The 13,570-nt window shown below is 35.9% G+C and overlaps 1 long non-coding RNA gene across 1 annotated transcript; it reads right to left on the reverse strand.

The window, feature by feature from the left end:
• Positions 1 to 11,520: 11,520 nt before the first annotated feature.
• On the reverse strand, positions 11,521 to 13,103 carry LOC127091750 (uncharacterized). Its single transcript, XR_007791999.1, has 2 exons — positions 11,929 to 13,103; positions 11,521 to 11,843 (listed from the first exon to the last, which is right to left on the reverse strand). It is a non-coding gene; the product is annotated as an uncharacterized LOC127091750 (long non-coding RNA).
• Positions 13,104 to 13,570: the final 467 nt, after the last annotated feature.

Below are 13,570 nucleotides of genomic sequence, written 5' to 3' on the forward strand. Positions count from 1 at the left end.
GCTCTGCAGGCTCATGGAATCTGTCAGAGCGATTTTTGGTGAGTTGTGTGGGTCTGTCGCATTTGACGGGTAAGTTTGAATTTCTGCCCGTTTTTTTAGTGGTATTCAGCATGACATTTTCTTGGGAACAAATTTTGTCTAGTTTGATTCGAATCAAAATTTGTACATGATTCAAATCAATTCCATTTTTCAAAATTCATGTTTGATTCTGTTTGATTTGATCTAAATCAAACTTTAAACATGATTCCGATCAAATTCTTTTTCCTAAAAGCCTTGTCAGTTGTGAGTCATTTAATCCAAATTAAATTTTGTGCTTTATTGGAATTATAAGGCATTTAATTCTAATCATGTTTTCTCTGATACAAATTAACTGACGTCTTTTTAAAAAATTGGTTATTTCTATCATTCCACCTCATTTTGCTCCTTTGATCCATATCATATTTTTCTTGGTTCAAATCTAACCACATTTTCAACCATTTTGTGTGTTTTATCTCAAGAACATATAAATCATTTTTGTCATCATTCTACACATAACATCAATCATTCTGCTAATATTGTTAAGTGAGATTTTGTGTGAAAATCAATTTCCTCTATTTTTAGTGTTCAAAGTCTTGCTACAAATTTCTCACATCTTCAACTCCAATTGAGTTCACACTTGATAACGAGAGTTGTGAGATTGATTAAAGGAGTCGCGTACTTGAAACTAACTGTTCTTGGAGATCTTGTTGAGTTTTCAAGTTGTTAGCAAGATTGATGGATTGTCAATGATGGTGACAAATTCCATTGAAAAGAAGTATGTTCTTCTCTCCAGTATTGTCTTAGTAGTAATTGTGTGGAAGGATACATATAAGGCATAGTTCTTCTCACATCTTTGGATAATTTCACCATTCAATGAATCGGTATGATCAAGGGGTTGATAACTATACACGAAGGCTTGAAGCGGAATTGGTGTTATTGGAAGGTTCAAGAAACGTATTCGAGTAAAGATTACGTAGAAGAGTTTGACAAGTTTGTTGTACACATATCAAGATTCAAATTAGAAGATTTATTTTCTCAGTTGTAGTTGTGGATTGGTGATTGTATGAACTCTTGGAAATATTTGTCAAATAACAAGGAACTTTGCAGGTTCCAATGAGAAACTATTGAAGAGTGCACGCAAGCCAAACGAGGACGAACGTCGAGAAACTATAAATATCGGTGTCATCTCTCTAACTCTTACTCTTCCATTTATATTTGTAGTGATTGCATGCTAGGTTTTTCAATTTCTTTGTATTATATCGTTTTGTTCTTGATAGCGATTAATTACATAAATCTTTAGGTTTTGTTGGAATTGGACAACTAGTAAAGCTAGTATTGTGATTGATAAACTTGAAAACAAACTGAATTTAGGATTTCACACATTGAATCAATTGTGTACACTTCTCGTGACTACACAAATTAAATCAATGCATACCAAGCATTTCATTGTTATAATCTTAGATATTTGTGAAACGAACTATGTTGGCTTGATCATATTCAACTGTATAATTTTCATTTTCGCTTCAAACCTTCTGCTCGTAACTCATCTTTGAAAATACTCTGATTTTGGAAAATAACAGTTGCATATTTTAATTTGGGTCTATTCACCCCCCCCCCCTCTAGACCGTTTCTACTTCCATATTCACACTCAACAATTGGCATCAAGAGCTCGTCTTTTAATTGTGTCTAATTGACATCCAAAAGTTTGTGAATATGTCAGAAGATAACGATCCTAAGGGAGCGTATAAGAGAGCACTAGTTTTCAAAGACGAAAATTATACATATTGGAAATAGATCATGTATGTACACTTGTTATCGGTTGACAAAAATTTGTGGTGTGTCGTCACTGAGGGGCCATATATTCCCAAGGGAGATAATGACGTTGTTAAATATCCAAAAGATTGGAATGATGATGAAACCAAAAAGACTTCATATGATTTGAAAGTGAGTAACATAATTATTTTAGCATTAAGTGATAAAGTGTTCTACTCGATTTCACATCATACGAGTGCTAAAGGTATGTGGGATGCTCTCCAAACTCTCTATAAGGGAACATGGGACTTCGATGATTCTAAAATCATTATATTTACAGACGAAATGAGAAAACAATGCGTTCGAAAATGGATCTCTAAAAATTGAAGATACTTTTTACTTTTGGCCAGGGATTAGGGAAAATCTATAAAAGTGGAAAAAGAAATTCTCATTATCTATTATTTGTTTTCAACCTTTGTAAATGTTGAATTTTTTTTCAAGTTGAATAAGTTATGAAAAAAAAATATTTGATTTTTTGAACGTGCAAGAAATTTTCTTTATAAGCCTTCATTACTTATAATGAAAAGTGATCCTTATATATTGCGTGAAGTTGGATTATTAGACACAGACACTTAAGACATGATTATCATTTATTGTTTACCACACATTAAATTTGAGGTTCATCTTCCAAAGAGACAAATGAACTATTTAAAATAACAAAAAAAAATGCTAACAAATGCTTCAAGAATATTCTTTAAAAAATTTAAAGAAAGAAAATATTATATATGAATGTTATCTATTTTAATTTATAATGCATTAAATACATATAATTCTAACAAAAATTTCTATTTTAAAACCTTAAAGAGTGTCAGACACTATTTAGTATTCCCATAACAAAAATAAAAAGTGAATATAACCAAATGAATTTTGTAACTTTGTAAATGCTTCTCAATCTTTCTATTATTTTCTACTAACAAACCCTTAGAATTTTGAGGTTATCTTTTTCTGTTATGTTCTACTAATATGTAGGCTTTTTTTACTTCTATACAAATTCATGTTAAGAGAGTCGTGATACTACCGATTGATTATTTATTTTCATGGCCAATCACCGTTCATCTTATTCCAAATATATTACAAATTACTTTTGAATTTCATGGTCAGTGTTTGACTTTTATTTGTTAGAAATCTCCCAAAATATATGGAGAATTTCAATCAATATTGATAAACGAGATTGTTATCACTCATACAACAACAATAAAAAAGAAGAATAATGGAGAAAGAAAGAAAGTAAAGAATGATGAAGGAGAAGAAAAATTAAATTCTGCAGAGTTTTTCTCTACCCACAAACTGTGGAAAAACTTCTTATTCACTTTGCAATTGCAAAATACTGCGAATACAATATTATGAATACTCTATTCACTTCATTACAAAAATAAGGGTTACTCTCTCTATTTATAGATTTAGGTTAACTTGGACCTCAAGCCAAAACCCAAAACTATAAAAGCTCAAAATAGAAAATACTACTAAAATATGTCTAAGTCGAAATCCTATGTGAAGTAACTTGTTTCGACACTTCGACACACTAACACAACTCAATACACTAGATGATTAGACACTTCCTTGCTCTATCGAGCAACCTGCTTCGACATAAGAAATTACAATTCAACACACCACCTAATTCATTGTGTCTAAGCTATCTACATTCATCATAGCTCTTAGTCTTTTGAACACTTCGACCTGCACTCCCTTCATCATGATGTCTGCAATCTGATTCTTAGTTCTGCAGTGTTCCACATTCATCTTCGCATCTGCTACCTGCTCTCGAAGATAATGGAACCTCATTTCGATGTGCTTTCTTTGACCATGTGCTATCGGATTCTTCGCCAGATTCACAACTGACATGTTGTCGATCTTTATGGTAATTGCTCCATGACTATTCGCTGTTATGGCTTTGACCAGATTCACCATTCATGTTGCTTGACATGCACAAAGAGAAGAAGTTATGTATTCTGTTTCACACGATGATAATGCCATTACTGGTTCCTTTCTCGAACTCCAAGCAACTAGTGCACCACCTAGCATAAACACATAGCCCGCTGTGGATTTTTTATCATCATCATCACTACACCAACTTGAGTCAGTGTATCCCATTAATTTTCATTCTTTTCCTTCATCATCTGTAGAAAACAAAATGTCATAGTCAAGAGTTCCTTTTAGATACCTTAGTATCCTCTTCGTCGCTGCTAGATGTGATACCTTTGGCTTCTGCATGAACCTACTCACCATACCTATATTGTATGTTAAGTCAGGCCTTGTATGACAAAGGTATCGAAGTGACCCAATAAGTCTTCTATAATGGGTTGGGTCGACATCATATGAATCTGAATCTTTCGACAGTTATAATCTGGGCTCAGCTGGAGTCGAAGTTGGGTTGCAATCTTGCATCTCAAATCTCTTGAGCATTTCACTTGCATACCTTCTTTGATACATCATCAAACCTCTACCATTATTGTAGAATTCGATGCCAATGAAATATGAAATGTTACCCAGGTCTGACGTTTCGAATTCCTTATTGAGATCACCTTTGAAGTCTTCGATCTCCTTCTTGCAGCTACCTGTTATCAATAAGTCATCGACATAGAGACATAGTATAAGAAATTCACTCTTGCTTCTTCTTATATATACTCAATGTTCAGATTTACACTTCACAAATTCCTTCTCCTTTAGAAATCCATCTATCTTCTTGTTCCAAACTCTTGGAGCTTGTTTAAGTTCGTACAGGGCTTTATGCAGCCTATATACCTTTCTTTCTTCGCCTAGTTTTACAAATCCAGCTGGTTGTGCAACATAAACTTCTCCTTCTAATGGGACATTAAGGAATACACATTTCACATCCATCTGACACATCTTCCAGTTGTTTATGTTTACTAGACCAACAACCAATCTGATTGTTCCGATCCTAGCAACAGGTGCAAAAACTTCATCGAAGTCGATTCCTTCTTTATGAAGAAATCCTTTCGCTACAAGCCTCGTCTTGTGTCGAGTCACTTATCCTTTGGGATTCAACTTCACCTTGTATACCCACTTCACATTGATTGTCTTCTTATCTTGGGGCAAGCCTTGTCTTGTGTCAAGTGTTGTTGATTTCGATTGACTTCAGCTTTTCGTTCATTGCTTTCACCCACTTCGAATCTTTCAATGCCTCGGCTGCATTGACTGGTTCGACATCTGCATAGAAGGCATAATGTACTAGCTCACCTTCTTCATTAACCACATCATCTGATGTAATGACACATTCTTTCAACCTTGCAGGAATGTGTCTTATTCTTTGAGGTTTACTTGTGCTTGCTTCACCTCTGACTTCTTCTTGTCGAACTTCTCTTTCGACTTCACTAGCTGGTTCATCACAAAATATTCTCATTGAATCTTTCTTGACATTCTCAGTCCAATCCTAATCTCTAAAATCATCTATGATCACGTCCCTGTTGATCACCAATTGCTTATTCACTGGGTCGAACAACTTGTATCCTCCAGTCGAATGACATCCTATCAGGATCATCTGATTCGACTTATCATCAAGTTTTCTTCTCAACTGATCTGGCACATGTCTATGTTCTATAGATCCAAACACCTTCATATTATTCAATCTAGGATTGACACCAGACCAACATTCTTCTGGCGTGATTCCTTCTAGCTTCTTCGTCAACATCTGTTTAGGATATATGTCACAGTCGACACAACTTCTCCCATAATTCTTTGGGTAGATGCTTGCCTTTCAACATACTTCTAACCATATTCATAATGGTTATATTCTTCCTTTCCGCGACTCCATTCTTCTATGGAGTGTAGGGTGGCACCACCTCATGCACAATCCCTTCTTTCATACATAATGCATTGAAGTTTTTCAACATATATTCTCCACCACCACCAGTCCTCAAAATCTTGATCTTTCGACCGCTCTGTCTTTCGACCATAGACTTAAAATTGGCAAATACCTCGATCACTTCACTTTTCTTATTGATCAGGTAAGGCCACAGTTTTTGACTGAAATCATCTATGAATGTAACAAAGTATTTGTTACCTCCAATCGAATCCACCTGGAGAGGACCACATACATTAGAGTATATGATTCCAAGAATTGCCTTCGACCTGCTTCCTGCATCCTTACTGAAGTTGTTCTTATGCTGCTTCGCCTGCACACATTGTTCACACACTTCGTTTGGAATGTCGATTTCTGGTAATCCTAAAACCATAGTTTTTCTCTTCAAATCTCATATGTCTTTGAAATTGAGATGGCCAAGTCTATAATTCCATATCCATTCATCTCTGCTGGCTGCTGTTGCAAGACACTTATGCTCCATCACATTTAGTTAAATCTTGAAGGTTCTATTCCGAGACATTGGAGCCTTCAAGACCAACCTTCTATTTGAGTCTAGAACTGTCATCATCTTGTCTTCGATCGATATTCTGTAGTTCTTTTCAACTAACTTCCATATGCTGAGCAAATTACTCTTCATGCCTGGTATGTACAACACATTTGAAATTACTGACATCTTGCCATCGTTCCTCATAATCAGAACATCACCAACACCTTCAGCTGCTAGAGTGTTGTCATTTGCAAATTTCACCATGTTCTTCATTGAGGGATTTATGTTGACAAACCAATCTTTCCTTCCAGACATGTGTGATGAGCATCCTGAGTCCAAGTACCATTGGTCATTGAATCTCTCTTCATCTCTTGTTATAACCATCAACAACGTCTCTTCCTCTTTATGCTTCACCAACTTTGCATAAGTTTATTGATTCTTCTGCTTTTTTAGACAATCACTAGAATAGTGACCATACTTCTGACAATTGTAACACTGAATGCGACTCTTGTCTAGCTTTTGACCACCACTTCTTCCTCTACCTGCAACATGACCTCTTTGGTTGCCTTGGTTCCGGGGTTTTCTCTGATTCGACCAATTTCCTTCTTGCTTATTTCGACCAGTCAAATTATTGTAACCTCATCTGCCTTTGTTGCCATTCCAGTTTCCTTTTCCTTTTCTTTCTTTTGCTGATTGCGCCTGCAAAGCCATATCACTCTTCGACTTTCCTGCAGCTCTTTCAGCCATTCTTTGTTCATGAGATTCAAGTGTCCCTTGAAGCTCTTCCTTTGTCAGTTTTGACAAATCTTTCAACTCTTCTATGGCTACTACCATGTGGTCGAACTTTGGAACCAACGACCTCAAGATCTTTCCAACAACAGATCTTGATGTCAACACTTCTCCACATACCTGCATTTGATTCATCAGTTTCGTAACCTTGGTGAAGAAATCAGTTATGCTTTCATTGTCTTCCATCTGAAGTAATCCATACGTTCTTTTGTGAGTTTTTAACCTCACCTCTTTCACCTTCTCCGCGCCTCAAAACGATTTCTCCAGAATTTCTCAGACTTCTTTCGCTGACTCTACATCACAAACATTTTCAAAGTTATCTGCATCAACACATTGATGGATTATAAAGAGAGCTTTATAATGTTTCTTCTTCAATTCTTTATGTGTAGCCTTTTCTGGATCTGCCGCATCTTCTGCAAACGTTGTTACTTCTTCCTTCACAAGATCCCAAAGATCTTGATAACATAACACAACATTTATCTGCTTGCATCGATTCTCATAATTGTTGTTCTTGAGAATCAAAAGGTTTGCTGGAAAATGTCTGAATGGATTATTCGTTGTCATGGTGATTTTTCCCACAAATCGATTAAACCGGAGCTCTTGATACCAGATGTTGAAAATCCCCCACAACCTATTGAGAATTTTAATCAATCTTGATGAACAGGATTGTTATCATCCACAGAACAACAATAAAAAAGAAGAACAATGGAGAAAGAAAGAAAGTAAAGAACGATGAAGGAGAAGAAGAATTAAATTCTGCAGAGTTTCTCTCTGTCCACAAATTGTGGAAAAACTTCTTATTCACTTTGTCACTGCAAAATACTATTAATACAATGTTATGAATACTCTATTCACTTCATTACAAAAATAAGGGTTATTCCCTCTATTTATAGATTTATGTTAACTTAGACCTAAAGCCAAAACTCAAAACTACAAAAGTCCAAAATAACTAACATTACTAAAATAGGCATAAGTCGAAATCATGTGTGAAACAACATGCTTCGACACTTCGACACACTAACACAACTCAACGCACTAGGTGGTTCGAAACTTCCTTACTCTATCGAGCAACCTGATACGGCACAAAGAATTACAATTCAACATTATTTTGATTCATTCTTCTCTTAACATCATGATCAATGTTTATACGTATTATGTCATGTGCCTAAATATATTGTCAAATTTTAGTGTTACTTATATTCACCAATCCGTTTTCGATAGATTTTGATTTTCATGACCAATTGTTATATCTTTACTTATCACCGAAAACTTGTCACTAATAACACATTTAAGAGAAATTAATAAGATATGAAACCTTTCGAACTTCAAGTCCAAAAATAAATAGATTTTTGTAATTGGTCCTGAGAAAAATTCCCTATCATGTTTATGGATAGTCGTATACTAATCGTTAGTAGCATGGCAAGTTGTTTATGCAATGCCTTAATTTTGAACCATTTTTCCATAAAAGCCAACATTTTTCCAACTTTATAAACTATATCAAAATTCAGCGATTGAACTATTTATGAACATGGTTATGTCTTCCAAATTATGCTATTGTTATTTTAGAATCAATCAATTTTATCTTTGTTTTCTTGCAACACTATACAATGATTACAACTATGTCAAAATCCAAAACAGTTATTGCAAAAAGAGATTCACTCTATTGTCGGAACATGGTTTTGCTGAGATAATATACATGGTAATGGATTTATGAATATGGTAATACTAAGATAATATACATGATTCTCTATATTGCCTGAATGAATTATTGTCAAAATAAATTCAGATTTTATTTTTTTAAAATAACCATATTTTTTTAAAAAAATCAAAAATAATCAATAATTCAAAAAAAATAATCAAAATAATCATATTTTGTAGAAGATGCGTCAGATGAATTGGTGCATCCTCAATGCAGTAAGAGGAGGCGCCAATAGCATTGGCGCATGCATTGAGCTCCTCACGAGGAGGCGCCAATGTTATTGACGCATGCATTGCCCTCATGAGGAGGCGCCAATGCTCCTGGCGCCTAGGTGCATTTTGGATGGTGGGCGCCAATTCATTTGGCGCCTGCATGTTCTTTTATGTGGGCGTCAATCCCTTATGCGCCTACAATTGAAGTGTCGTCTCTATAAATACCATAACTTCTCTAGTTCAACCACCATCACCTTCAAGTTTCTTTGTTTTAACAATGTCTGCATACTTTCAGAAACGAAATGCTGATTTAATATGTTCCGTCGTTGCGGCTCCGATACAGATTCGACTTTGGAACACAGATAAGTTTGAACGTCTTAATCGGACATTGTACAATTGGTTAGAGGAAGAAATTGGAGAGGGTGAAAGGATTAGAAGAATACAATGGCTTGTGTCCACGTTCAACCAAAACGGAGAAGTGCGCGAATGAGTGGATACTAAAACCGACCAAGACGCTCGTAGGATGATGCATTACATGTTCAAAATTGTTTTGATGATTGTAATCGCATAATTTTTGTATTGTATTTGTTATAATTATTTGTGTTACTGTTTATGTAATGGTACTTTCGTCACAGGCGTCTAATATGAAATAAATTTAATTTTTCATATATTGCAATAGAGGTACATGTAAATTTATCTGGTTGTGCCCGTTCCAACACTAAGACAGTTATTACGATTGTGACCTGATTGACGGCATGAACTACATAGTCTAACCATTTTGTTCGCCGTATCCATTTCGGTTCGAATCTGGGTGTTGTTTGGGCGACAATTTTTCTTTCTTCGCATAACTTTGTTGTGCCAGACGATGTCCCTTTGATATTCTGGCCAACAATCCTCTTTTGCCACTACGGAAAAATTAATTTTATAAACACTTGAAAGGCTGACGACTTTGTAAACTTCAGATAGCAAGTAGGATGGATCTCTTCGAACCTTTGAGCATGCCGCAATTACATGGGAGCAGGGGGTACAAAAGGCTTGGAACTTTCCGCAGTCGCACCAACCTCTATCTAGTTCGACTTTGTATTGTCCCATCGGCATGCCCTCATTGTGATCCATGAACTCGACAACACTATACCAACCTTTAGTTCGGTCAAAGACCGTAACCACGTGTGTGTTTGCTTTGGCAACTTCATGTCTGAAGAATTTCATTGAAGCATCGTTGAACAATTGTCCAGATTGCAACACTGAACTCCATTTTGAGCGTCTGGTTTCAAACAGCGCCCCTAGCCTGAAATGTGTTGCTTGCACCAACGCGGTTATTGGTAGGTTATGGATGCCTTTGAAGACAGAGTTCATTGATTCCACAAGATTTGTTGTCATGTGCCCCAACGCTGACCGTTGTTGTATGCCCTAGTCCACTTCTCCAATGGAATACTATCGATCTACCGTACTGCATCTTCGTTTGATAATCTTATTTCCTCGCGGTAGTGTTTGAAAGAAGGTTCTGATAATGCGTAACATGCATTGACAACCTTTTTCCACAACGTCTTATCTTTGATTTCCCGCACGAAATTCTGAGCAATATGTCTAATATAGAACACATGCGTCGAAGGAGGATTTTTCCAGCCGTTATCAATGTTATTATATGCACTGGTGATTGAAGGGTGTCTATCGGAGATCAAACATAAGTTAGGCTGAGGTGCAACGTGCAATCGGAGATTTCTTAGGAAAAAACGTCATCCCTCAGCAGTCTCCCCTTTAACTAGGGCAAAGGCGATTGGAAAAATATTGTTGTGTCCCATCTTGTACCACTATGTCATACCCCAAAATTTACCCTATCCATTCACAAGTTCATCTAGGTCACTAACCCTAGGCTTTCGCATAACCTGATAAGCATTCATCGCATCTACATATTCATTCCACTTGCATCTGAAAAATCATAAAATCATGGATTCAGGGGTTTTATCACAAGTGGCATTGAATATGAGGCTTCAAGATTGAGAATCATCTAGTCAATCATGGAACTTCATTGGTTTGTTCAATAATTCATCAGAGGTCTGCTTGTTCATGATCTTCATGTTTGGATCAAGGTGCATTTATTCAAGGTGGTCACGATCTCTTGCTTGGTTAAATGTTCATTCGCTTAGTTTTGCTTAATTGGATTTAGTCTAGTAGCATGGCATATTTCATCTGGCTTGAAGGTATTGTGTTATCCAGTAAAGTCCACTTTCATTCATTTTATTGAGTCATTATTCAAGTCCATTCCATACAAGTCATTCCATATCACCTCACCCAAAAATACACATTTTTACCTAAGTTGACTTTTTGTCAGTGGTTGACTTTTTGGTCAACCAGTTCACCAAAGTCAACCATCTAACTAAAATCCACTTTAATCATCTTCATATTTTTTTAATCCACTTTTAATCGTCTTCACATTTTGAAATCATTCTTAATCATTTTCATCAACCAGTTTTAACCCAAAGTCATTTTTCACCTTTTAAATCATGTTCATGAACCAATTTCCAAAATTGCATCTCATATGCATTCAATTCCCATTTAAATCTCATTTAGTTACATTTTTACCATTCATTATCATATAGTTATTCAAGCCTCGCATTCAACTTACATAGATAACCATTTCCATTTCAATTCCCATTCTAAAACATAAATCAATTCCACCTCATCTTAAAATTTTAATCCATTATACTTCAAGCCAATTCTAACATTCAAGCCATTTCTATTACAATATTTATACAAGTCCCATTTGAAAGCCCTTTAGAAATCCCAATTTTTCATTCAACCATTATCTCACACTACAGTGTGAAATACCATTTCATTAAACCAAATCCAAAAGGATTACAGAATCACAAACATTTCATCTATGAAATTACACTATCCTATTACACAATAAATCCCAACAAAATCAAGTTAATTTCTCCAAGCCACAAAGCCATGCTTCGACAACGACCAGAATTGCTTCTTCCAAGCCTTGCGGTGGTAATGAACCTGCAAGATCAAAACACAAACAAAATCACAAACCCAAAACACAGTCTCATTTTCAGTGACACATCATGTCCATGCTTTCGCTCACTTTCAATTGCCGGAGTTGTTATGGTAGTACCAGAAGTAGAGCTCGCACCACATATTTTGCTTCTACCCTCACCACCTCGCAACAGATTTTTTTTCCAACTGGTACAGCAACCACCTAACCAACTTTCTAACTGAATTTTCGTAACAAAGAGTAACCGAATTCCCAACCGAAACTTCCAACTTCTAACTGCTTCAACCTCCAACTTATCAACCGAAACTTGAACCTCCTTAACTAACTCCCGGTAAATTCCCAACCTTCTAACTAAATGGAAACAAACCCCTCCCAAGATATAATAGAACTTCCAATCTTCCTCAACAATATAACTGATTTTTCCAACCGAAAACAAAAAACTTTGAACTCTTCTAACTACCCTGTTGTAACAGAAGAGAACCCACAAAAACTCCAATTCAGAACCAGATAACAAAAACTTCTGGAACCATCATCTTCACCACATAACCATCCTGCAGAAGAAGCAAAATCCTTCAGCTCCACACTTCTCAATTCACGCTCTCTCGTCCATTGCCTTCCATTCACACGAACATCTTCTTCACCCTCTTGACCTCACCCTCAACCTTTCACCAACCTTCTTCAATGGCCGTCCACAATCACCTTCTGAACAACTCTTCAATTGAACTCTCTCACACTCTCCCTCACCTCCCACTGAACCGAACCGAAACCTCCATAACAAAGAAAAACCTTCTAACTACATAACTTCTGTAACCTGCATTCACCCTCAATTCGAACAAAATTCTTGAACCCAACGACTTCGAGCTCCTTCCACTCAACCTCAATAACATGAATTATCGGAAACCTGCAAGAGAGATTCAACAAACCTCTCACCAGAAGATATCCAGAAATCAAATAGCCGAAAAAGAAAGAAGAAGAAAAAGGGAAGAATGAAGAGTAAACGAAAATAAACCCGTGTGAAGTCCGATCTTGAGAGTAGCGTAGGGAAGACGAGGGTGAAACAGTGCCGAAGGCGTTTGCGGGGCGTTATGTGACCTGATTCAGAATTCCTGGATGAAGCTCATAAGCATCAAACATGTTCTTGGATATTCTGAAGATTTTGGGCTTTTTTGCCCACAAGCTTCATGGCCCAATCGAGCCATGATTTCACACCCTTTCTAATTGGATCTTACCCATAGCCCAATGTTTATGTTTATGATTCTTAATTCTTGCTTAATCCCCTCCTAATCTTCTATGAAATCGTTTTAATTATAGTTTTTTTCTTTGATCCATATGGATTCTGTTTTGTTAATCTTGATAGGAATTAGATTATTTCTTAGTGTTAGAAATATTAGGAATTAACATTTTTTTTTTGATTAAGTATATTAATTCTTAGTTAGAACTAATTAGGTGATTAGGACTTAGAAATTAGGTTTAATCAATCATTAGATTAGATTTAGCTTCTTAATTTTGAAGAATTAATTCGTGATTGATTAACCTTGCCATGCTTAATTTTTAGTCTTTAAATCTCGTCATTTCTTTTTGTGGATTTTGTGTGGATTTTATATGGTTAATGGTTTATTTTTCCATGGTTAGACCTTAGGTTAATTTTCACTCATCCGATTTGTATAATCATAGTCATTAGATTCAATTCTTGATTTTGGATTGTGAATGTCATATTCGATTGATTTTGATC

Source organism: Lathyrus oleraceus, chromosome 6 (assembly GCF_024323335.1).
Source record: "Lathyrus oleraceus cultivar Zhongwan6 chromosome 6, CAAS_Psat_ZW6_1.0, whole genome shotgun sequence".
NCBI classification, from domain to species: Eukaryota; Viridiplantae; Streptophyta; class Magnoliopsida; order Fabales; family Fabaceae; genus Lathyrus; species Lathyrus oleraceus.